The sequence below is a fragment of the Schistocerca americana genome, chromosome 5 (assembly GCF_021461395.2).
Source record: "Schistocerca americana isolate TAMUIC-IGC-003095 chromosome 5, iqSchAmer2.1, whole genome shotgun sequence".
NCBI lineage: Eukaryota > Metazoa > Arthropoda > Insecta > Orthoptera > Acrididae > Schistocerca > Schistocerca americana.
The window spans coordinates 209,211,965-209,237,259 of record NC_060123.1 but is presented as its reverse complement, the minus strand read 5'-3'; positions in this window follow the sequence as shown (position 1 = coordinate 209,237,259).

Here is a 25,295-nt window from a genome sequence, read left to right as displayed (position 1 = left end):
CTTAGACTTAGAGGTACTTAAACCTAACTAACCTAAGGACATCACACACATCCATGCCTGAGGCAGGATTCGAGCCTGCGACCGTAGCAGCTAGAACCGCTCGACCACAGCGGCCGACCGCGTCAGGTGAATGAATTTCTCAGTTTGACGAAACAAAATAATTACGGCACCTACTTCAGAGTAGGGCATCCAAATAATTCCCCCCACTGTGTATTGATGATATTCGATTTACAGTCGATGAATCTGAAAATTATTCGTAACTATACTACAGATCAAAATCATAGTTCCAGGAATGCCTGGTCCTGCTAAAGTCGGTTGATATTTCGTTACTACTCCCGATAAATAATCTGACTAGTTCTGACTTAAGGTGTAATACTGGGGTCTCAAATTTATTATTTGAGTCCATAAAGCTCATTCCATACAGAATCTATATCTATTCTCATATTTAGCATTACTAATACTCTCTGTTAATGAAGAATGCCGCGCTGAGAGATCACATGCAGCAGTGATAGCTCGCTAGCCATGCGCTAACGTGGCTGGTTTTTCCAGAAAGCGCAGCCTAAGCTTTACATTCTACTCTCGCCAGACGCCTTACCATTCTATTTCCGAGCGATAGGCTTCTAGATCTAAAATTATTAAGGGAATCTTAACTTCATCTTACGTCTCACAGCAATTCATCTACATCTACATCATACTTCGCAAGTCACCTAATGGTGTGTGCCGGAGGATACTGTTGTACCACTAACTGAGCCCTTCAACCCCGTTGTTTCACTCACGAATAGCGGGTGAGAGGAATGATGGTCGGTAACCCTCTGTGTTGACTCTAACTTATCGAATTATCTCCTCGTGGTCGTTATGCAAGACGTGAGACGGGGGGGGGGGGGGGGGGGGGGGGGGGGGGATAGGACTCTTCTCGGAAAGTTCTCTCTATAAATTTCGTCAGTAAATCTCACCGTGATGCGCGACGCCTCTCATGTAAAGTCCACCAATGGAGCTTGTCGATCATCTCCGTAACGCTCTCGCTCCTGCTAATTGATCCCGTGATGAAACGCACCGCTCTTCGTTGAATCTGCTCTATCTTTTCTATAAGTCCTACCTGGTAGAGATCTCCGGTAGATGATCTGTACTCAAGAATCGGTCGAACAAGCACATTATAGGCCACCTCTTACGCGAATGAGCTATATTTCCTAAAGCTTCTTCCTATGACTCTGAGCCTGGTGTCTGCTTTCCTCACTGTTTGTTTTATGTGATCACTCTGGATAGTTACTCCTAAATATTTACGATGGATACTGTTACTTTTCCTATCTATACGCGAAATGTTACATTAATTTAAATTCAGGGTCAACTGCCAGAACCTGCACTATTCATCAATTCTCTGGTGGTGATTAAGCTAATCTGTACTATCTTCTGGCGTTGCTAATTTGTTATACACAACCGAATCATTTGCGAATAGCCTTAAAGAGTATCCGACGCTTTCTGCTGGATCATTTATATATATTTTAAACAGTAACGGTCTTATCACACTTCCTTGGCGTACTCCAGAAATTATCTGTACATCAGTCCCTTTTGATCCGTTGAGAGCGACGTGTTGAGTTGTGTCTACAAAGAATTCTTGAATCCAGTCAAAGATCTGCTCCGATACCCGGTAAGCTCGTTTTTTTTTTTTTTTTTTTTTTTTTCACTAAACGCCAGTGCCGGACGGTGTCCGATACCTTCCCGAAGTCAAGGAACACGGCATCAATTTGAGCACCTTTGTCTATGGTGCCGAGGAGCACCCCCCTCCCCTCCCCTGCCATTTGCTTGTTTGCGGACCACATGCTGATATTTTTATAGAGTAGGTTTTCATTCTCCAAAAACGTCATAGTTCTTGAGCATAGATCATGTTCCATATTTCTTCAACAGACTGATGTCAACGAATAGGTCCATAATTGTGCCCATCTGTCCTACGGCCCATCTTAAAAACAGGAATGATCTGCACTTTCTTCCAGTCGCTAGGTACCCTTTGTTACTCAATCGATTTACCATAAAGTACTGCTAGAACAGGAGTAAGTTCTTTCGCAAAATCTTTGTAGAATCTTAAGGTATCTCGCCTGGTCCTGACGACTTTCCATTATTAAGCGACTGCAGTTGTTGTTCTGTTCCATAATCCGTTATCTCAATATATACCATTTCGGCGTTCGTACGACGATTGAAGTCAGGATTGCGTTATGATCTTCCGAAGTGAAACAATTGCGGAAGATCGAAATCAGTATTCCAGCCCTCTCTCTGTTATCTTCCGTTTTGGTGCCAGTAAGATCAACGAGTGAATGAATATATGTTTTTGATCCATTTACTGATTTCACATACAACCAAAACCTCTTACTTTTACTCAGATCGGTTGACGAAGTTTTACTTTTCAAGTCATTGAACGCTTCTTTCATTGCTCTCATTGCTCTCCTTACGCTCATTTTCGCCTCATTCAGCTTTTGTTTGTCAGCTAGGTTTCTACATCTCTTGAATCTGAGGTGAAATTCTCTTTGTTTACGTAGCACTTTTTTAACATGGCTATTAAACCATGGTGGGTCTGTCCCGTTTCTTAAGACCTTACTCGGAACATGCACGATGCCTTTGACTTTTTCTATTTCTTTTCTCCACATCTTCATCCTCATCATATTTGATGTTGACTGCTCAGATGCTCTGGAATTTGTGTACTGTCACTCTTGCTAAGCAAAAATATCTTCTTACCTTTCTTAACATTCTTTGTAAGATCCATTGTCATAGATGCTATTACAGCCTCTTAATCACTGATACTTTCCTCTTCGTTGATTCGACAAGTTCAGTCCTGTTTATTGCTAGGAGGTCTAAGACGTTACCCTCACGAGCTGGTTATATAAATATTTGATCAAAGTAATTTTCGGACAAGACATTCGGAAAAATGTCATAAGAACTTCGACTTAGTACTCCGTAGATCTACAGGTGAAAAAATCTAAGAAACTGTGACGTTGCGCTCTTGATAAAGCTTGTATTTTTCCTGCTTATACCGAAACATCTTAATTTTTTACTACAAAATTCAATTGATTATTTCTGACATTGAAAAATTTGATAACTGGTTTCTTTTTGGGTCTACTCTCACTGCAAGGTTTACATATTTCTATGTTAATCCTGAGAAGGTTGTTGGGTAGGACACTGAACGTGACGTGGACACAGACCACAAGGGAGTCAAAAGTGCGTAATATCTTGCTAATGCGTCATATTTTAGGTAGTCTCTTGTTACAGATACTATTCGTTTTATTAAGTTAGACTTTAGTCGTCGAGGTGTTCTGGTAAATTATATTTCATTTGTATTAGAACAGAGCACATTTTATGGCGTTTCTCGTTGGTTGATGGGTTACAACAGGAAAACGTAAGAGAGAAATTAATCATCAACAATATATTCCATCTACCCATTAACTAAAATAGTCTGACGATGGTTGGGTAGTTTCTGTCTTCAATATCTGCAGAGAGCTTCTGGTTTGGAGGTAAACAAGTCGGCAGTCGAAATATAAATTGAAGTTTCATCCGTTAAGAGATGTTGTTCATGGTTGTTCGATGAGGACCAGCGGCCGTTGTGCCGAGCGTTTCTAGGTGCTTCAGTCCGGAACCGCGCTGCTGCTACGGTCACAGGTTCGAATACTGCCTCGGTCATGGATGTGTATGATGTATTTAGGTTAGTTAGGTTTAAGTAATTTCAAGTCTATGGGACTTACCTCATGGTAAGTCCCATAGTACTCAGAGCCATTTGAATCACTTCGATGAGGACCGAAAAAGATAACCTCTTGAGGGCAATAAATCTGAAGAAGCAGTGTGCTAGGGATTGCTTTCCAGCCCTTCTCGTGGACGGTTTCTTTGATGAAATCAACATAGTGTAGGTGGGCGTTCGCCTTCCGTATAAGATTACTTTCCGTTTCGGTGGTCACTTTTCGTATGTTGCCACCGCAATTGTGTCCTCATAGTTGACGATAGATCATAACTGCTGTGTTGATGCCCCTGGGCTGCAGTTACTAACATAAAATATAATGTTTTTGCCACTAGATAATCAACGATACTTTTTGAGGACTCTTACATGCCTACGCCTCTGTTTTTGTTTTGTTTTGTTTTTGTTTTTTTTTTTTTGTTAGTTAGCCTTACTTTCTGTTTATGAGGCGAATAAAATTTACGCAGTGGTTTTCCATTATTTCTTTAAACTCGATTTTTTTCGGTTCCTCTATCTGTCTGTCCAGACCAATTTTTCTCAGGAACAGTAGAGGTATAGAGTTAAAATTTATGTCAAATACTAATGTCTACATTCTTCGGGGATTTAAAAAAAGTTAAGGCTATTCAGTCAAAAGATACGGCCATGTATGTCACATATATTAATACTCGCAAACTTAGTTATGAAATCCGACAGGCGATAGTATGTATACATCTCGGTCTCGTTGGTCTTGAGGTAAAGTGCGTGCATCCAACCAGGCAGGTTGCGGGATGGTGTCTTGTACGTATCACGGATTTATCTTCCTATATGTTCCGAGAAGTCGCCAAAACAACACGGTGTTCGGATTCCATGTTAAACTTTAGGTCCCCTTTTCCCAGTTGGATATCTGGGGTAGGTTAGCGACACAGAAGTCGCCGAAGTGGTGTCCAGTACAAAGGCTTGCACCAGGGCATTCAGCCACACAATTATTATTATTATTATTACTATTATTCTTTTCTTTAAACGTAAGTTTTGACAGAATCCCTCAGACTGCGAGCGAACCTCGCTTTTGTCCGGTTTCTTTAGGTAAACTTTACCCTGGTGGATTACATACAGCAGTACTCTCCACAATATGCTCCGTGAGAAAAATGACACTCCGCCCTAACCTAAGTGATTATATGAGACAAAATGCGGTTTAAGAACGTAAAGATGAGAATGTGATCGATATAAGGTCTTTGCATTTACACTGCGTCATACCTACAAGTAGACCATAACTATACACATCAGCACAGAATCGTAATTGGTAGGCAACACTACCTGCAGAAATTTCCGCATCGTTCCGTGTTACCAGTTCGTGCAGCTGGATGTTACGTTATTTTATTTCACCGATTATAAAATCAAGTCCACAACACGCACTGAGTAGCGAAGGCAGCAGAGAATTTCGATGTGAACGAACAAGGAAATGAATCTTTCGAACAGGTTCTAATCAACATTCAGGGAATCAGAGTTCTCCTCCAGTGTGGAGCATCCTTCTTTACGATATAATAACTAGCCGATGCTTTGTGTAGGCTGTTGGCTTGTTGAAAAGATTCTACGTATGAGTAAGACTCGGGTTCTATTCTCACTGATTGACGCTGGTCAAGACTCGCACTCACATCTCCTCTTTCGCTGGGTTTGACCCCTTTGAGATGACACGTTTCCACCGTTTCATTGTTTCCCTATGATTCCGAACTACTCAGGGCCTGCACGACTGTAATTTTCCTGGGTTCGAATACTGTGCTGGCACAAAAGTTTCTGCCCTGTCACTTCAAGGTGTAGCATGCACACACCAAACTACAGGTGACAGATTATTATGATTTATAACTCTTCTCCGCGCTTTGCCAACAATGATGGGTACTGTTTCGACTCCCATTCAGACACATAACTTTTCGTCGTATCATTTCAAGTTCCAAAATTCCACTCCTGGTTACTAGTGAAAATGTATTCGATATTCATAGTCTCTTCATGTCTAATCAACAAGGATGATAATCCCGGCGGAGGTTCGAGTCCTCCCTCGGGCATGTGTGTGTGTATTTGTCCTTAGGATAATTTAGGTTAAGTAGTGTGTAAGCGTAGGGACTGATGACCTCATCAGATAAGTCCCATAATATTTCACACACATTTGAACATTTTTGAACGAGGATTATATGTGTAGGGTTAGATTCCTAGTCAGCATAAAACCTTTTGTCATTTATGTGCACATCTCGCTACTGGTGAAGTAAATATATCTGTAACGTATGTTAGTGACTTGAAGTCAACGACAATAGGTGCTGGGTTCGAATCCTGGTAAGGCAAAATTTTTGCGTCTCATCGAGTCACTTAGAGTCAACTCACTGCTGGTGAAAGATTACGATTTTTAACATTTGATCCGATTAGGTGCAGGCTTCGAATCTTCATACAACACAAAACTGTACGCCATGTCATTTCAAGTTTAAATATGCTCACACTTTCTCACTTTTGGGTGAGACCATATTTAAGATCTTTCGTGGTTAGTTAACACCAACAATAGTTGATGGATTAGAGTGCCAGATTGCAGTCCCATACAAAAGTTTCATCATTTAATTTCAAGTTGAAAATTACTTTATGAAGTAAATCTGAATTTACAAGCTAATTACTTGTTTTCTGATATTTGTTTCATAGTGGTATTAATGTACATCTGGATTGAAAGCCATACAGAGCGGTTATCTCTTGCGGTCTTTTGCAGTAACCATTTTGTATAGTCAAACCACAGTATCGAAAAAGAGAGCAGAGGACGTACAATACAGCTGCGTTATGTCGATTGCATACAAATTAGGCGAAACGCAATTCAGGTCGTTCGATACTTTTGAGCTTCATAGTATACGGATTTTTAACATAGAGGGTTATATCGAAATTATTTTTTTAAAAGGAAAGAGAATACGTGTCCAGAAACCTGACATCAGTGAAATACATATGTCATGAATCAAGAGTGCAATATTACGTAAATAAAATTCGAATAGTGTTATGAAAGGGGAACGTATTTCACCCAGCAGTTCTCAGACATTGGAAGAAAGTGGCAAGGCTGGAGTGAAATGATATCAACAATGGAACTGAATTCCAGAGTAGTACAATAAAATGCTGCTACATCATTATCATAAGAGCAAAATAACTGTCATAATCTGCTTACTTCCGCATGATCTTAAGAGGCTACCGGAAACATTGTCTCTATCCACATGTCTCATACTGAACGTAAACCAAATTTTCTATTTAGAGATGGGCAGACACGTCACAGCATTATTTCTTTTTAAGACAGTGTGAATAGAAGCTTCGCTTTCAGAGGTAATCACACAGCTACGATATTTATGTCACCTTATTTTTTGTAGATAGTGAATTTCTGCCACTAAATACCGTTTAATATAGTTTCATGTTAAGTTTCTCACTTGTCATTCCACCAGTGTCCTCAGCAAAACCCAAAAACTTTTTGTGTGGTTTCTTCTTGCTTTTGTTTCTACGATTTATGGTACTATACTCTCTTCTGTTTCTAAGAATAGGTAACAAAGTGTTTCTAAGAATAATTTATACAATACCATCAACGTTCATCGGATGCCATGGCGAACAATTCAAATTAATGCTGACTTTGCGTGGTGTTTGCAGTGAACAGCAACATCAAGCAGGAGTGCTGCAACTTTATGTAGTAGACTGTTATACTTCTCACACATAGCTAAATATTTGCCGTATCGGAAACGATGTGACGCGATGTCTTCTGTCTGCTGTAGTTTGAATATACATGTTTAGGTGGATGGCTCTGGCTCTGAGCACTACGGGACTTAAATTCTGAGGCCATCAGTCCCCTAGAACTTAGAACTACTTAAACCTAACTAACCTAAGGACATCACACACATCCGTACCCGAGGCAGGATTCGAACCTGCGACCGTCGTGGTCGTGCGGTTGCAGACTGTAGCGCCTAGAACCGCTCGGTCACCCCGGCCGGCGTTTAGGTGGATAACAGTTGGAAAATCAGAGGCGGGAAGTTAGCTCTGTCCGACAGCTAGTGGAAATTCCAGTGACCATTGATACTGAAGAAAGCTTATACTGATTATTAGATAGCAATATACAAATATCCAAATGGCAGTTATCTTTCTCTAGTCGTAACTCCTTCTGTTTGTTTGGTGGGGTCCTCCATCTCTTCCAGTCTTGAACAGACTTTTTATGTTTAAATAACTACAGTAATGCACCAGGCCTAGCGATCCAGCTGCATGACAGGTTCTCAAAACAATATTTCTATAGATGGGTGTACGTTGATAATATTAATATTCTTGAATTAATTTTCATTCTGCAACGGGACGAGCGTTGGTCTGAAACTTTCTGCCAGATTAAAACTATGTACCAGACCGGGACCCATACCTGGGACCTTTGACTTGGTGGGTAAGTGCTCCCCTGACTGAGCACAATCCAGAACTCACGCTCACAGCTTTACTTCCGCCAGTACACCATCTCCCACTTTCCTAACCCCTTCTTCCAAGACGGTAGTCCCGTAAGCTACGATGCAGGAGAACTTCTCTTTTTTTCTGAGTCGTCAGTCTTCTGACTGGCTTGAATCGACCCACCACGAATTCCTCTCCTGTACCAAACTCTTCATCTCAGTGTAGCACTCGCAACCTATGTCCTCAGTTATTTGCTTGACGTATTCCAATCTCTGTCTTCCTCTCCAGTTTTTGCTTTCTACGTCTCCCTCTAGTACCATGGAAGTAATTCCCTGACGTCTTAAGAGATGTCCTATCATCCTGTCCCTTCTCCTTATCAGTGCTGTCCACATAGTCCTTTCCTCACCGATTCTGCACAGTACCTCCTTATTCCTTACCTTATCAGTCCACTTCATTTTCAACATTAGTCTGTAGCACCACATGTCAAATGCTTCGATTCTCTTCTGTTCCGGTTTTCCCGCAGTCGATGTTACACTACCATATTTTGCTGTGCTGCAAAACGTACATTCTCAGAAATTTCTTCCTCAAACTAAGACCTATATTTGATACTAGTAGACTTTTATTAGCCAGGAAATCCCTTTTTGCCATTGCTAGTCTCCTTTTGAAGTCCTCCTCGCTCCATCTACGAGTATCATTGGTTATTTCACTGCCTAGTTAGAAGAATTCCTTAACTTCATCTACGTCGTGACCTTCACTCCTGATGTTAAGTCTATCGCTGTTCTCATTTCTGTTGCTTCTCATTATTTTCATCTTTCTTCGGTTTACTCTCATTCCATATCCTGTACTGAATAGATAGTTCATTCCACGCAGCAGATCATGTAACTGCTCATCACTTTCACTCAAGATTGCAATGTCATCAGTGAATCTTATCATTGATATCCTTCCCCTTGTATTTTAATTCCACTCTATAAACTTTCGTTTATTTGTATGATCGCTTTTCGATGTACAGATTGAACAGTAGGAGCGAAAGACTGCAACTTGTCTTACACCCTTTTTAATGCCAGCAGTTGGTTCTTGGTCGTCCACTCTTATTATTCCCTCTTGGCTCTTGTACATGTTGTATATTATCCGTCTCTACCTATAGTTTACCCCTATTTCTCTCAGAATTTTAACATCTTGCGTTATTTTAGATTGTCGAATCCTTTTTCCAGGTCGACAAATAATAAGAACGCTTCTTGATTCTTCTTTAGTCTTACTACCATTATCAATCGCAACGTCAGAATTGCGTCTTTGGTGCCTTTACCTTTCCTAAAGCTAAACTGATCGTCATTTAACACATACTCAGTTTTCTTTATCATTGTCCTGTACATTATTCTTGTCAGCGACCGGGAAACACGAGCTCTTTAGGGGATTGTGCGATAATTCTCGTACGTGTCAGCTCTTGAAATCTTCGGAACTGTGTGGATAATATTTTTCCGAAAGTCAGATGGTATGTCGCAACTCATACATGCTACACAGCACCGTGAATAGTTGTTTTGTTGCTAGTCCCCCCAATGATTTTAGAAATTCTTGTGGTATGTTATCTATCACTTTTGTCTTGTTGATCTATTTGAAGCTATTTTAAATTCTGATTGTAGTATTGGGATCGCCTATCTGTTCTAAATCGACTCCTATTTCTTCTTCTATCATATCAGACGTATCTTACCTCTCATAGAGCCCTTCAATGTACTCTTTCCAACCACCCGCTCTCTCTTCTGCATTTAAAAGTATTATTCCCGTTGCACTCTTAATATTACCACTCTTGCTTTTAATGTCACCGAAGATTGGTTTGACTTTTCTGTATGCTGAGTCAGTCCTTCAAACATTCTTTTCTTTTTCAATCTTTTCACATGTTTGATGCAGCCATTTCCTCTTAGTTTCCTTGCACCTTCTATTTATTTCATTCCCCAGCGACTTGTGTTTCTGTATTTCTGAATTTCGTCGATCAACTGAAGCATTTCTTCTGCTACCCATGGTTTTTCGCAGTTACCTCCTTTGTATCTATGTTTTTCTTTGCAACTTCTGTGATTGCGATTTTTGGGGAGTCAATTCCTCTTCTATTATACTGCATACTGGGCTGTTCCTCACTGGTGTATCTGCAGCCTAAGAGGACATCAAGCGTATCTCGTCATTCCTTAGTACTTCAGTATCCCTCTTCTTTGCCTATTGATTCTTCCTGACTGATCTCTTAAACATCATTGCACTCCTCACCACTACCTTGCGAACTGTGTCTTTATCTGCTCCTGGGTGTATCTTACAATCCAGTATCTCATTTCGGAATCTCTGACCATGTTGCAATGTAACTGAAATCTTCCCGTGTTACACATCCTTTTGAAATTACACTTCCTCCTCTTGTGATTCTTCAGTAGAGTATTCGCTATTACTGGCTGAAATTGATTACAGAACTTAATTGGTCTTTCTCTTCTCTCATTCCTTTTCCCAAGACGATATCCTCCTGTAACCATTTCTTCTACTCCTTCCCCTACAACAGTATTTCACTCCCTGACTATTAGAATTACTCCTCCCTTTATTACCCTTTCTGAATTCTCATATACTTTCTCTAGCTCTTCATTTCAGCTTGCGACGTCAGCATGTATGCTTGAACTATCGTTGTCGGTGCTGGTTTGCTGTCGATTCTGATAAGAACAACCCTGTCACTGTTCACAGAAATACACTCTCTGCCCTACCTTCCTATTCACAACGAATCCTACTCGCGTTGTATTATTTTCCTCTGCTGTTGATATTACACTATAGTAATCTGACCAGAAATCCTTGTCTACTTTCCATTTCATTTCACTGACTTCTACTTTAGCCTTTGCATTTCGCTTTTCAGATTTTCTAGCTACCCTACCACGTTCAAGCTTCTGACATTCCACGCCCTGTCTCGTAGAACGTTATCCTTTCCTAATTTTTCTCATGGTCACTTCCCATTCGGTATTCCCCTCCCAGACAGAATGGGGTTCACTTCGGAATCAAATGGAGAGATCATCGTGATACTTTTTCAATTATAGATCACTTCTATTTTGAATGCCCATTATCTGTCTTTTACGCAGTGGTTTCCATTGCCTTCTGTTTCCTCATGTCGTTCATTATTGCTTATTTTCCCGCATTAGGGGCAGTTTCCTACCCAGGAAAACCATCAAAAAATAAATAAATAAAATAATAAAAAAAGGATATTATTTACAGGCTAGCCAACAGTTACCAGTACTACACCAGATAAAATACATAATTAATCACAAGCTTAAAATACACACTATTAAACCCTATAAGGTTAGGACGGCAAATTCGGGTAATCATGTGTATCCAGCTGGTGCACGTAACTCTTATTAACTCGACCGGGAAGAATACAGTGCTATCAAAATAATCGATCTGCAGTTTTATCTTTCGCTTTATCAACTTCTCCATTCAATGTGGAAGATGGATCAACAGTTATTCCTGTGACGCCAATTGAAAATCAGCCTTAGTAATCACCTTCGACAACACAGGGAGTGTAAGGTTCACTAATTGCTCACAATGCAATATTTTCTCGGCGACAACCTGTCGACATTCGTTACAGAAGTTGGCCAACAGTCCTATGTCCAAGCTGCCTTCTTTTGGTTTAAATGGCTCTGAGAAGTTTTTCTGAGGTCATCAGTACCCTAGAACTTAGAACTACTTAAACCTAACTAACCTAAGGACATCACACACATCCATGCTCGAGGCAGGATTCGAACCTGCGACCGTAGCGGTCGCGCGGTTCCAGACTGTAGCGCCTAGAATCGCTCGGCCATCCCGGACGGTGCTCCCTTCCTTTCTGAGAGACAATTCCATATAACCACTGTCGCTTAAAAGTCAACACCAATGTAGATCCAAGTAGCCTCACACAGAACCATCTTCCAAGTCGACCGCGCATGTTGTGGCCATTCAGCGGCTACGACGAAAACTGCCCGTAGTCACTGCAGTCGGCCATTTCCTTCTCCTCGCTGGCGGACCCGCTTAAATCACCTTCCGCGTCCACCGTCCCTCTCTCAACCACGCAGGGGAAGTCATAGATTTCTCTGAGCGAAGATAGGTGAGCATAATGACTATCGGCAGACGTACTTGCACAGATCAGTTATGATGAGTGTTCGGTATAATAAATATGATCGTAATATTCTTGGGGTCAATAATTACGTATTAACATTTTGTATCACAGTGACCACAGAGTAGGCATCAACTAATGGTTCCACACCCGTTTGTTTGGATGAACTTGAAGCGCCGTGTGGTGAGCGAGCCTAGAAGGGTTGGGAATGGAAGTTGGGGTAGCAGTGCATGAGGACGTAGGGCTGTGTCATGTCCAGAGCTTCTCCTACAGTGTGGTCCGGCTCAGTGACAATGGCAGACAGCACTAAGAAAATTAATATGAGATTCGTGTTATGCTCAAAATTATTTCCGTTTGATATGCATTTTGAGGATATTAAACCACTACAAGGGCGTTTGAAAAGTCATGGAAAAATCCGAGAGATGGCACCACCGGCGCTTATCGAGGTCATATTTGGTTAGTAGCATCTTTGGAAAGAACGCACACCAGGTTTCAGCCATATTGATCTATTTCTTTGTGTTTAGCATTCGTGCGAATGAAGGAAGTCGAGTGTCAAAAAATGAATAAAAAGGATTTGGTGTGGTGATTACTTTATGAAAGGCAAAACGCCTCAGAAGACTAAAGAGAAGCTTCATAACTCTGCACCTTCCAGTAGAACAGTTAATAAGTGGTTTCAAAATTTGCGGAGTGGCGATATGGGCAAAAGTGATGCTGAACGTTCTGGACGCCCTGTGGGGGTGACGACTCCAGAAATCATTGATAAAATCCATGATATGGTAATGGATGACAGAAGAGTTAAGGTTCGTGAGATTGCTAGTGCTGTGGGAATCTCGAATGAAAGGCAACATAATATTTTTCACAAACATTTGGAGATGAGAAAGCTATCCGCAAGATGGTTTCCGGGATTGATCACGCTTGACCAGAAATGGAATCGTGTGAAGTTTTGCAAGGATGGTTTGCAGCCGTTCAGGAAGAATCTGCAGGACTTTAAGCGTCGTTTCGTTACTGTGGATGAAACATGGATACATTACTATACTCCTGAGACCAAACAATAATCTACACAATGGGTTATCAACGGAGAATCTGAACCAAAAAAGGCGCGAAGACCATTCCTGCGGCCGCAAAAGTTATGGGGACTGTCTTTTGGGATTCGCAAGGGATAATCCTCATCGACTATCTGGAAAAGGGAAAAACTATTACAGGTGCATATTATTCATCGTTATTGGACCGTCTGAAAACCGAGCTTCTAGAAAAACTCCGGCGATTGGACCGCAAAGGAGCCATTTTCCATCACTACAATGCACCAGCACACACCACAGCAGTTGTAGTCACAAAATTAATGGAAATAGGATTCCAACTCTTTTCACATCCCCCCTATTGTCCAGACTTGGCTCCCTAGGACTACTATTTGTTCCCCAATTTGAAGAAATGGCTGGCGGGACAAAGATTTTATTCGAACGAGGAGGTAATTGCAGTAACTAATAGCTATTTTACAGACTTGGACTATTCCTGCTATTCGGAAGCGATCAACAAATTAGAACAACTTTGGATAAGATGTATAAGTCTAAAAGGATACTATGTCGAAAAAAAGGGTTTCCCCAAACACGCAAGTATTTTTTTATTTTAGCACAGACTTTTCAAACGCCCCTTGTATTTCAGAAATCGTCACACTTAAGCTTGAATTAACGGGTATCAGACCAATTTTCCTCGACGATCTGATATCACCGTCGGCTGCCTAACCAGTAGACTATGTGCTCGTGGTGGCGGATGAAATTTCTGGGTCCTAATTTGATTAATTTTGTAATATCGCAAAATGGAGAATATTGGCAAAGGCTAGCCCGCCGTTAGTTTAAAATTCATGCCACACCTACTTGCTGCTGAAGGACACGAGAATGCCCGCCGTTTTCGCTTATTCTTCCGACGGTTCATCAGTTCAGCATCTGGGCTGCGGGCTCTGACTGATGCAAAGGGGAGATGACGGTAACCGCAGCGCTGGTTGGGTTGGCTGGATGGCCCATTTCTTGTCGGCGGAAACTTAGTGTGTCGAGGGATCCTCGGCCATAAAAGTGACGGGAGGCGTCATGACCCTCCAGGTTTTACATCGAGTTTAGTAGAGCTGAGCTGTTACGACGGTCATGAGTTCACGACCAACCGTCATCTTATTATCGGTGACCATCCATTCTGCACCGTTTGCCGCCACGGGTCGTTCCGCTCGTGAGGCTGCAGATAGTCAAATTCATCTTCGAACTCACATTCATATGCGTTTCCAGTTCTACTGTTAATAACCCAGTACGCTAAAGACCGAACGATTTTCAAGATGACATCGGAATAGTTATCTGAAGCGCACTGCCCAGGCTTCTGTTACCTTTCATGCACTCTCTCGTAGCTCAAGTGCTGGACCGTTTTAATTCGATCCATTTTGTACGACTGTATTCTTGTCTTGCAAAAACAAGCAATAGGACCTGTCCTTCATTTATTGTTATATTCGTGTATCAGGTTGCCACGCCGATCAATATGTGTTACTGGAAGGACAATAGAGTAGATTTTATCAGGACGCATTTTCTCTTTATAGTTTCCCTCTGTTGTCCTATCCTTTATATTACCTAATCATCAACTGAACGCCTGCTAGAAGACAATTAGTTCGGCCCCACCCGCGACTGGGACAGCAGCCGACAGGTAGGTGAATGACAAACCCCACCACTTGCATGTGAACAAGCAATTATTTTATCACATCTATTCAAACCGATATTCATTGGTATTCACGCCACAGTCTATAGCAGGCAACAAACGCTAGAATTTGTGGCTGTCTTCTTGAACACAGCTATTAGGCTCAAGATATTAATCACAGTGCTAAAAGTGATATTACTACAAACTGATTGTGTACACTGGTTTCAATAACTACCGTCCCGCGATAAATACTCATATATCTGCTGGAGTGCACAAAGTTTTATTTATACTATTCTCTGTATATATGTAGTTGGGCTTGGAAACCAAGATCGTCTTGGAATCGAATCCCGGTCTGCCTCACCTCACAAAGATATGAAGATGTGCCAGGAACGTCACATGTGTCGGATTCCATGTTAACTGTTGGTCTCCTTTTCCCAGGTGGAGTAATGGGGTAGTTTAGGTACGTTGGGGGCACGTAAGCTACCGGAGTAGTGTCTGAAAGACTTGCACCAGGCGGCTGCTACTCTTTATTGTATCTATATACCGAGTACTCTACATCTATATTAGTGATATATCTGTATATAGTGATATGTATGTAAGAGATATATAGAGTGATCAAGAATATTTACAGATTTTCCTCTTCATACTGACTCTCGAAACACTGTAAGTATCGTTTCGCAGAATAATTTACAACTGTCCTCAAGCACTTGCCAGTTCAGGTTTTCCAACATTTGCTTGACACTTTTCAATCAAATAAACCTGTCACAATTCGTGCTGCCCTTCTCTGTACGTGCTCAGTGTCCTCTCAGTTGGTGATACTTGGAATCAGTCCCAGACACTTGAGCAATAGGCGAAGCCGAACATCAGCAACTATGGAACGTACTAATAGAATAAAATATCCGCTTCAGTTGCTAGCGATTTCTTATATACTGCACGAGCGGTCTTGAAGCTTAACGCGTCATCTTCAGGTGGCACTAAATAATTATAGGAACATAAATGTGTGGCGATCGGGCCAGTACGTCACGAGGGGTAACACCCACGTCAAACGAAGACATGTTACCGTTAGACCAGTAATCGCGGCACACACCTCGACAACCAGACCCACCATACATTTGTTTCCATAATTATATGGTGGCACCTGTCAGCTTAAGATGAAGTTTTAGGTTGCGAAACCCCTCCTGCAATAAATAAGAAATTACTGGCAACTGAAGCGCATTCTTTATTCTATTAATTCGATATGTAAGTAATCTGACATCCTTTTTACAGAAGACCGGACCTCAGCCACCTGTCTTACCTACGAGAAAGCCTATCTAACCGTACAGGTATTTCTACTAGACTAATTATTCCAAACGTGCCACATTGATGCTGTTGTCACAACATACTCCTTTTCTGCTTTTTCTAAAATTCACAGTTTTATATTTCTAGACCATTTCAAACAAGTTACCGATCTTTCCAACATTTTGAACTCTTGCCAATAAAATGTTGGCAGTAACAAAGAGAAATAGGCCTCCTTGTTCAGCGTATGATTCCTGCTTAGGAGGAGCACAACTGTGTGGAAACCACTATGTTCATGAATGATGGAGGAACACCTCACGCCGACTGCCCAGTGAAAGATCTGCTCAGTGTACCTTTCCACAAACCTCTGGTTACCATGAGAATAATATTGAAAAGTCAACGGAAAGATAACGTTACACATCTACGTGATTACTCTGCTATTCACAATAAAGTGCCTAGCAGAGGGTTCAATGAACCACCTTCAAGCTCTCTCTCTACTCACGAACGCCACGCGGGAAAAACGAGCACTTAAATTTTTCTGGGCGAGCCCAGATTTCTCTTATTTTATCTTGATGACCATTTCTCCCTATGTAGGTGGGTGCCAACATAATGTTTTCGCAGTCGGAGAAGAAAACTGGTGATTGAAATTTCACGAGAAGATCCCGTCGCAACGAAAAACGTCTTTGCTTTAATGATTGCCACTCCAATTCACGTATCACGTATGTGACACTATCTCCCCTATTCCGCGATGTTACTAAACGAGCTGCCCTCCTTTGTACTTTTTTGATGTCATCCATCAGTCCCACCTGATGCGGATAACAGACTGCACAGCAATACTCCAGAATAGGGCGGACAAGCCTGGTGTAAGCAGTCTCTTTGGTAGACCTGTTGCAACTTCTAAGTGTTCTGTCAATGAATCGCAGTCTTAGGTTTGTCACGAGTTGGCTCTGAGCACTATGGGACTTAACAGCTGTGGTCATCAGTCCCCTAGAACTTAGAACTACTCATACCTAACTAACCTAAGGACATCACACACATCCATGCCCGAGGCATGATTCGAACCTGCGACCGTAGCAGTCGCGCGGTTCCGGACTGCGCGCCTAGAACCGCGAGACCACCGCGTTTGCCACGAGTCGTGGCGTGGAATGTCAGAAGCTTGACGAGGTAGGAAAACTAGAAAATCTGAAAAGGAAAAGCAAAGGCTCAATCTAGATACAATAGGGGTCAGTGAAGTGAAATGGAAAGAAGACAAGGATTTCTGGTCAGATGAGTATAGGGTAATAGCAACAGCAACAGAAAATGGTATAAAGGGAGTAGGAGTCGTTATGAATAAGAAGGTGGGGCAGAGAGTGTGTTACTATGAACAGTTCGGTGATAGGATTGTTCTTATCAGAATCGACAGCAAACCAACACCGACAACGGTAGTTCAGGTATATATGAGGACGTCGCAATCTGAAGGTGAAGAGAGGAAAAGTGTATTGGGGTACTGAAAGGGTAATACAGTATGTAAAGGGATACGAAAATCTAATAGTCATGGGGGACTGGAATGCAGTTATAGGGGAAGAAATAGAAGAAACGTTTACAGGAGAATATGTGCTTGGGACAAGGAGTGAAAGAGGATAAAGGCTAACTGAGTTCTGTAACAAGTTTCAGCTAGTTATAGTGAATACTCTGTTCAAGAATCACAAGGGGAGAAGGTATACTTTGAAAAGGCCGGGTGGTAGGGGAAGATTTCAGTTAGACTACATCATGGTCAGACAGAAATTCCGAAATCGGATACAGGATTGTACTCAGGAGCAGACATTGACTCAGATCACAATACAGAAGTGATGAAGAGTAGCCTGAAGTTTGAGACATAAGTCAGGAAGAATCAATACGCAAAGAAGTGGGATACGGTAGTGGTAAGGAACATAGGTACAAAGAAGGTAAGTGACAAGAAACCGGCCGGCCGAAGTGGCCGTGCGGTTAAAGGCGCTGCAGTCTGGAACCACAAGACCGCTACGGTCGCAGGTTCGAATCCTGCCTCGGGCTTGGATGTTTGTGATGTCCTTAGGTTAGTTAGGTTTAACTAGTTCTAAGTTCTAGGGGACTAATGGCCTCAGCAGTTGAGTCCCATAGTGCTCAGAGCCATTTTTTTTTACAAGAAACCATGGGTAACAGAAGAAATACTTCAGTGAAAGGAGGAAGTACAAAAATGTATCGGGAATAGAGAAATGCAAGTCGCTGAGGAATGAAATAAACAGGAAGTGCGGGGAAGCTAAGACGAAATGGCCTCAGGAAAATTTTGATGACATCGACAAAGAAATGATTGTCGGAAGGACAGATAGGAAAGTCAAAACAACCTTCGGTGACATTAAAAGCAAGGGTGATAACATTAAGAGTGGAACGAGAATTCCAATGTTAAATGCAGAGAGAGAGCGGATAGGTAGAAAGAATACATTGAAAGCCTCCATGAGGAGAAAGATTGGTGTGATGTGATAGAAGAAGGAACAGGAGCTGATTTACAAGAGATAGGGGATCCAGTATTAGAATCAGAATTTAAAACCGCGAGGACTTAAGATCAAATAACGCAGAAGGGCTAGGTAACAATCCATTAGAATTTCTAAGATGATAGGGGAAACGACTGTTCACGTAATTGTGTAGAATGTTTGAGTCCGGCGACATATCATCTGACTTTCGGAGAAGCATCATCCACATAATTCCGAAGGCGGTAAGAGTTGACAAGTGCGATATTTACCGCACAATTAGCTTAACAGCTTATGCATCCAAGTTGCTTACGCGAATAATATACAGAAGAATGGAAAAGAAAATTGAGGATGCACTACACGACGATGAGTTTTGCTTTAGCAAAGGTAAAGGGACGAGAGAGGCAATTCTGACGCGGTTAATAATGGAAGCAAGACTAAAGAAAAATCAAGACGCGTTCATAGGATTTGTCGAACTGGAAAAAGCGCCCGACAGTGTAAAATGGTGCAAGATATTCGAAATGCTGAAAAAAGTAGAGGTAAGCTATAGGGAGAGACGGGTCATACGGAATATGCACAACAGCCAAGACGGATTAATATGAGTGGACGACCAAGAACAAAGTACCCGTATTGAAAAGGGAGTAAGACGCGAATGTAGCGTTTCACCCCTACTGTTCAATGTGTACATCGAGGAAGCAATTATGGAAATAAAAGAAAGGTTCTGGAGTGGAATTAAAATTTAAGGTGAAAGGACATCAATGATACGATTCGCTGATGACATTGCTATCCTGAGTGAAAGTGAAGAATAATTACATGATCTACTGAAGAGAATGAACAGTCTAATGAGTACAAAGTATGGATTGAGAGTAAATTGAAGACGAAGGTAAAGAGAAGAAGTAGAAATGAGAATAGCGAGAAACTGAACATCAAAAATGGTTCAAATGGCTCTGAGCACTATGGGACTTAACATCTATGGTCATCAGTCCCCTAGAACTTAGAACTACTTAAACCTAACTAACCTAAGGACATCACACACATCCATGCCCGAGGCAGGATTCGAACCTGCGACCGTAGCAGTCGCGCGGTTCCGGACTGAGCGCCTAGAACCGCTGGACTACCGCGGCCGGCGTAAGCTTAGGGACTGATGACCTTAGCAGTTAAGTCCCATAAGATTTCACACATTTGAACTTTTTTTTTCTGATCGAACCCTACGTGTGTTTATTACAATGCATGCAGTTTTGTGGAGAAGGTGTCTTTATTTGATAAAATTGCATCCTCAGACATGTTAAATATAGAGAAGCTTTTAAGAAGACAGACATGAAAGTATGTGATAAAGTTTGTTTAAATGGTTCTTAGCAGTATGGTAGTTAACATGTGAGGTCATCAGTCCCCTAGAACTTAGAACTACTTAAACCTAACTAACCTAAGGACATCACACAATCCATGCCATAGGCAGGATTCGAACCTGCGACCGGAGCGGTTGCGCGGTTCCGGACTGAAGCGCCTAGAACCGCTCGGCCACACAGGCCGGCGATAAAGTTTGCAGTTATATTGTTAGAAACACTGTGAGAAGCCACCACTCGTCACATCGCATTATTATGCACGTATGTATAGAGAGGCATTAGAGATTTTTAAACACCACAATAATTTTAACAGGAAAGAAGAAGGCTTGAAGCTAGATAAGATATGGCGATCGTTTCTGTACCAAAGATGTGACAATCGATTACCTTCGATCGAGAGTAATGACGCCAGCCAGAGATAGTTTTACTGTTGACAACACGTGACGAGTGGTGGCGCCCTCTACGCGCTCTATATAAACAGGACCTCCACGGCCTAGCAGCCAGTCGTAGACTCACCTCAGATGATGTTGCCCGCAGCTGGCAACGAAACGTCAGGGAGAAGTATTCCTACTATTGGACCACGGCCTCTTAGCCCGGAAGTTTTAATTACTGACCTAAAACTGTGTTGGAGGGAAAACCACGGAAATTGTGGCCACTTGGCAGGACAAGGTTGAGTTGGTGGGGTAAACTCATAAAACTATATGTTATAGCTGTATGTCGCAAGAGCCTGGAAGGAAGGGGGCCTGGATCACAAGTGGTGGAGACGGCCTGAACAGGGTGTGCGCGGCTTCTGGTATTTGATTGCTGGTTGGTGGCAATGGTGGTGTGCTGTGGCTTTTGCCAGTTTCAAGGCCTGAAAAGGAGTAAGTGCCTATTTGGAAATAGCGTAATTTCCTGGTTACCTTGAAGAGTACGGAGCCTCGTGTAGCGGCTGCCTTTGCAGTGTTGTGGGGGAAACGGTCCGAGTAGCGGTCCCTTAGCAGTGCCACGTTCGCGACATTATAATGAAACACCAGATGGCCGATCTCAGCCGGAGAGCCGAGCTGGAGCACCGCCCAGTGGGTAAATCACTGACAATTGCTCCGCTGGCGGTCTGTTTGCGAGCCGCCGCAGCTGTAACGCTCGCCGGACGCAATCTGTCGGCAGCTGCTGGCCGGGCGATTGTCCGCTGCTATCGAGATAGCGCGTGCCAGCGCATCGCGCATGTGCACCAGACGCAGTAAATTTGCTCTTCGCCTGGGTGGCTGCGGCCCGCAGCTTTACTACGATCGCTTCTAGGAGTAGGCAGGGACTTGCGCCGCTGTAAACGCAGCTATTCCGCACGGCGGGCTGCTCCTCTGATCTCCAGCGGAACAATCTGCCGCTACGGTCTCTGGCGGTAGCAAAATCGCCGTAAACGTCGCCGAGAAAAATGCGCGTTAGCTTTTGCGGGAAATGCTCCACTCTTGCCTCCTTAAGGAGGACAGTGACGCCAGTGCACTAACCGAGCCCTCAGAGTAACGAGTGTAACGGATTTTAGAAATTTAAACATCGCACTTTCGCCATTATTTGTGCCTAGATATACACGGTTATTACAAATGACTGAAGCGATTTCACAGCTCTACAATAACTTTATTATTTGAGATATTTTCACAATGCTTTGCACACACATACAAAAACTCAAAAAGTTTTTTTAGGCATTCACAAATGTTCGATATGTGCCCCTTTAGTGATTCGGCAGACATCAAGCCGATAATCAAGTTCCTCCCACACTCGGCGCAGCCAATCCCCATCAATGAGTTCGAAAGCATCGTTGATGCGAGCTCACAGTTCTGGCACGTTTCTTGGTAGAGGAGGTTTAAACACTGAATCTTTCACATAACCCCACAGAAAGAAATCGCATTGGGTTAAGTCGGAAGAGCGTGGAAGCCATGACAAGAATTGCTGATCGTGATCTCCACCACGACCGATCCATCGGTTTTCCAATCTCCTGTTTAAGAAATGCCGAACATCATGATGGAAGTGCGGTGGAGCACCATTCTGTTGAAAGATGAAGTCAGCGCTGTCGGTCTCCACTTGTGGCATGAGCCAATTTTCCAGCATGTCCAGATACACGTGTCCTGTAACGTTTTTTTCGCAGAAGAAAAAGGGTCCGTAAACTTTAAACCGTGAGATTGCACAAAACACGTTAACTTTTGGTAAATTGCGAATTTGCTGCATGAATGCGTGAGGATTCTCTACCGCCCAGATTCGCACATTGTGTCTGTTCACTTCACCATTAAGAAAAAATGTTGCTTCATCACTGAAAACAAGTTTCGCACTGAACGCATCCTCTTCCATGAGCTGTTGCAACCGCGCCGAAAATTCAAAGCGTTTGACTTTGTCATCGGGTGTCAGGGCTTGTAGCATTTGTAAACGGTAAGGCTTCTGCTTTAGGCTTTTCCGTAAGATTTTCCAAACCGTCGGCTGTGGTACGTTTAGCTCCCTGCTTGCTTTATTCGTCGACTTCCACAGGCTACGCGTGAAACTTGCCCGCACGCGTTCAACCGTTTCTTCGCTCACTGCAGGCCGACCCGTTGATTTCCCCTTACAGAGGCATCCAGAAGCTTTAAACTGCGCATACCATCGCCGAATGGAGTTAGCAGTTGGTGGATCTTTGTTGAACTTCGTCCTGAAGTGTCGTTGCACTGTTATGACTGACTGATGTGAGTGCATTTCAAGCAAGACATTCGCTTTCCCGGCTCCTGTCGCCATTTTGTCTCACTGCGCTCTCGAGCGCTCTGGCGGCAGAAACCTGAAGTGCGGCTTCAGCCGAACAAAACTTTATGAGTTTTTCTACGTATCTGTAGTGTGTCGTGACCATATGTCAATGAATGGAGCTACAGTGAATTTATGAAATCGCTTCAATCATTTGTAATAGCCCTGTATTTTTATTTTTTTTATTTTTTAAAGCAGTTTGATTTTATTCGGGATTCAAATACACCATATTATTCCTCACTTGCATCAGTGACCCTCCCATCATCCACGTGTTTCTTCTCGCAGAGGGCATCCTTCACTGGGGCAAACAAATGGAAGTCCGAAGGTACGAGATCCGGCCTGTAGTGTGGATCAGGAAGAACAGTCCAATGAAGTTTCGTGAGCGCCTCTCGGGTGCGCTGACTTGTATTGAAACGTCCCCTTTGAAAATTATGAATGACTCTGCTGGTAAACTTCTACGTTATTTGATACAGCAACAGCTGAGTAAAATTCAACGTACCCAGACAGTTTGCTCTTTTCTTATTCTGATCATCACTAAACTGACACACAATATTTTAGCTCAACGCAATCTGACTCAATAATCCCTACAAAAGAATGGCCCTGACTAACAATAACCTATACCTTACATGAATCACTTACCTCACAAAAATCTTCGTTACTCGAACTACCGCAATATTGCCAGCTAAATAGAAGGTTATAACTACTAAAGGGACTAATTTCTGATTATATATATATACGAGGCCTGTTCAGAAAGTAAGCTCCGATTGATTGCCAAATTGAAACCACAGTGAACATCAGAAATGTTTTACTTGTAACAATTAGCTACACCTTTCAGCTACTTCTCTACGTAGTCGCCGTTCTGACTTAGACTTTTGTCATAGCGTTGTACCAACTTTTCAATAGCCTCATCATAGAAGGCAGCCGCCAGTGCTTTCCGCCAATTTTCCACGCTGGCCTACACCTCGTTGTCTGTGTCAAAATGTTGTCTTCAAAGACAGCGGTTCATGTGATCAGAGATGAAACTCAGGGGGAGACAATTGCGGACTGTATTGTGGGTAATCTAACATTTCCATTTGAAAACGATGCAGGAGCATCTTCATTGCCCCTGCAGAATGCGGCTGAGAATTGTCGTGAAGACGAAACAGCACGACAGTTATGTAATGTTAGCTGCATAGCTTCAGGCGAAATTTCTCACCAGGCCCTCGTAGTTGGCGGCAGACACTATTTTCTAGACATCTTTACGCACTCACTGCGAGCTCAGAAATGAGAAGAGCGACGTGATGCTAACTGGGGTTATACTAGAGACACTACCCAACACATCTGTGCAAAGCTTTATCGGATTTTCATAGTCGTTTCCATTTCGCGACCGATCGGAGCTTACTTTCTGAACGCCCCTCGTATATCAATTCATGACATCCATCTTTACAAACTTCCTTTTTCTGGCGGACACACGTCCAGATCTTCCGCTTATAGTAACCTCTCAAAACTCTGGCATCTCTCTACATCCACCACTGCTGGCGGCTCACCTCCAACTGCCCAACGCTACGCGCTGTTCACAACCAACTGCCCAACACCACACAAGCGAATATTCCAACAATGAGTGCAACCAGCTACAGACTGCACACAGCGCAGTCAGCGATTTTCATACACACCACTACATGGTATTACTAACATAAAAATCTAAACAGCCTACTTGCAGTATGAGGCTCTGCGTTGTCATGGCGAAGGAGAAGCTTGTTTGCATTTTTGTGGCGACGAACATCCTGAAGTCGTTTCTCGAATTTGCTGAGGGTAGCACTTTACACTTCGTAGTTGATCGTTGTACCGTGAGGGAGAACATCAAACTTAATAACCCCTTCAGAGGTCCAGCAGACCGTCGTGGTCTTTACCGACTCAGTGTGCGTCTTTGAATCTTTTCTTCAGAGGTGTGGCGCACCTCCATCGACTGCTTTTTTTTCCGGTTCGAGGTAATGAACCCATGTTTCACCGCCTCTCACAATGCTCGACAAAAATTTTGGGGATGAGCTTCGTAACGCACCAGCAATTCTGCGCAGGTGGTCCTTCGTTGTTCTTTATGGTCTTCTGTTTGGCGGCGAGGAATCCAGCGGACAGACACCTTCGAAAACCCCAACTTGTGGACAAGTGTGTCACCACTGTCAACAGAGACGTCCAACTGAGCGGCGAGATGTGTGCGTGATCCGTCGGTCACCTCGAGTTAGAGCTGTGTGCAGCTGTCCGGCCCGTGGGCGATCGGATGATGACAGCCCCTCTCCCAACGACTCGCCGTGCTTTTGTTCACTGCTTCGACCCCATAGACATGGTGCAAGCGCCTGCGTATATCTGTGATTTTCCGGTTTTGCGCCAAAAGAGCCTCAATGGCAACTCTACGCTTGGGACGCACCACCGTTGCAGACTGCATTTTAATGCTACGTACAGCGACGCCACCTTCTGAAATCTCATGAAACTGCAGGGGCTGAAGCGGAAATATTCTACGACGTCCCACAACAAATTACACGTTTTTTCAATCCAAACCAAGCGAGAAAAAAATGCGTTTCATTGCTTAGTTAACTCCCCTCGTAAACTGAAGCAGTAATGACGTGAAA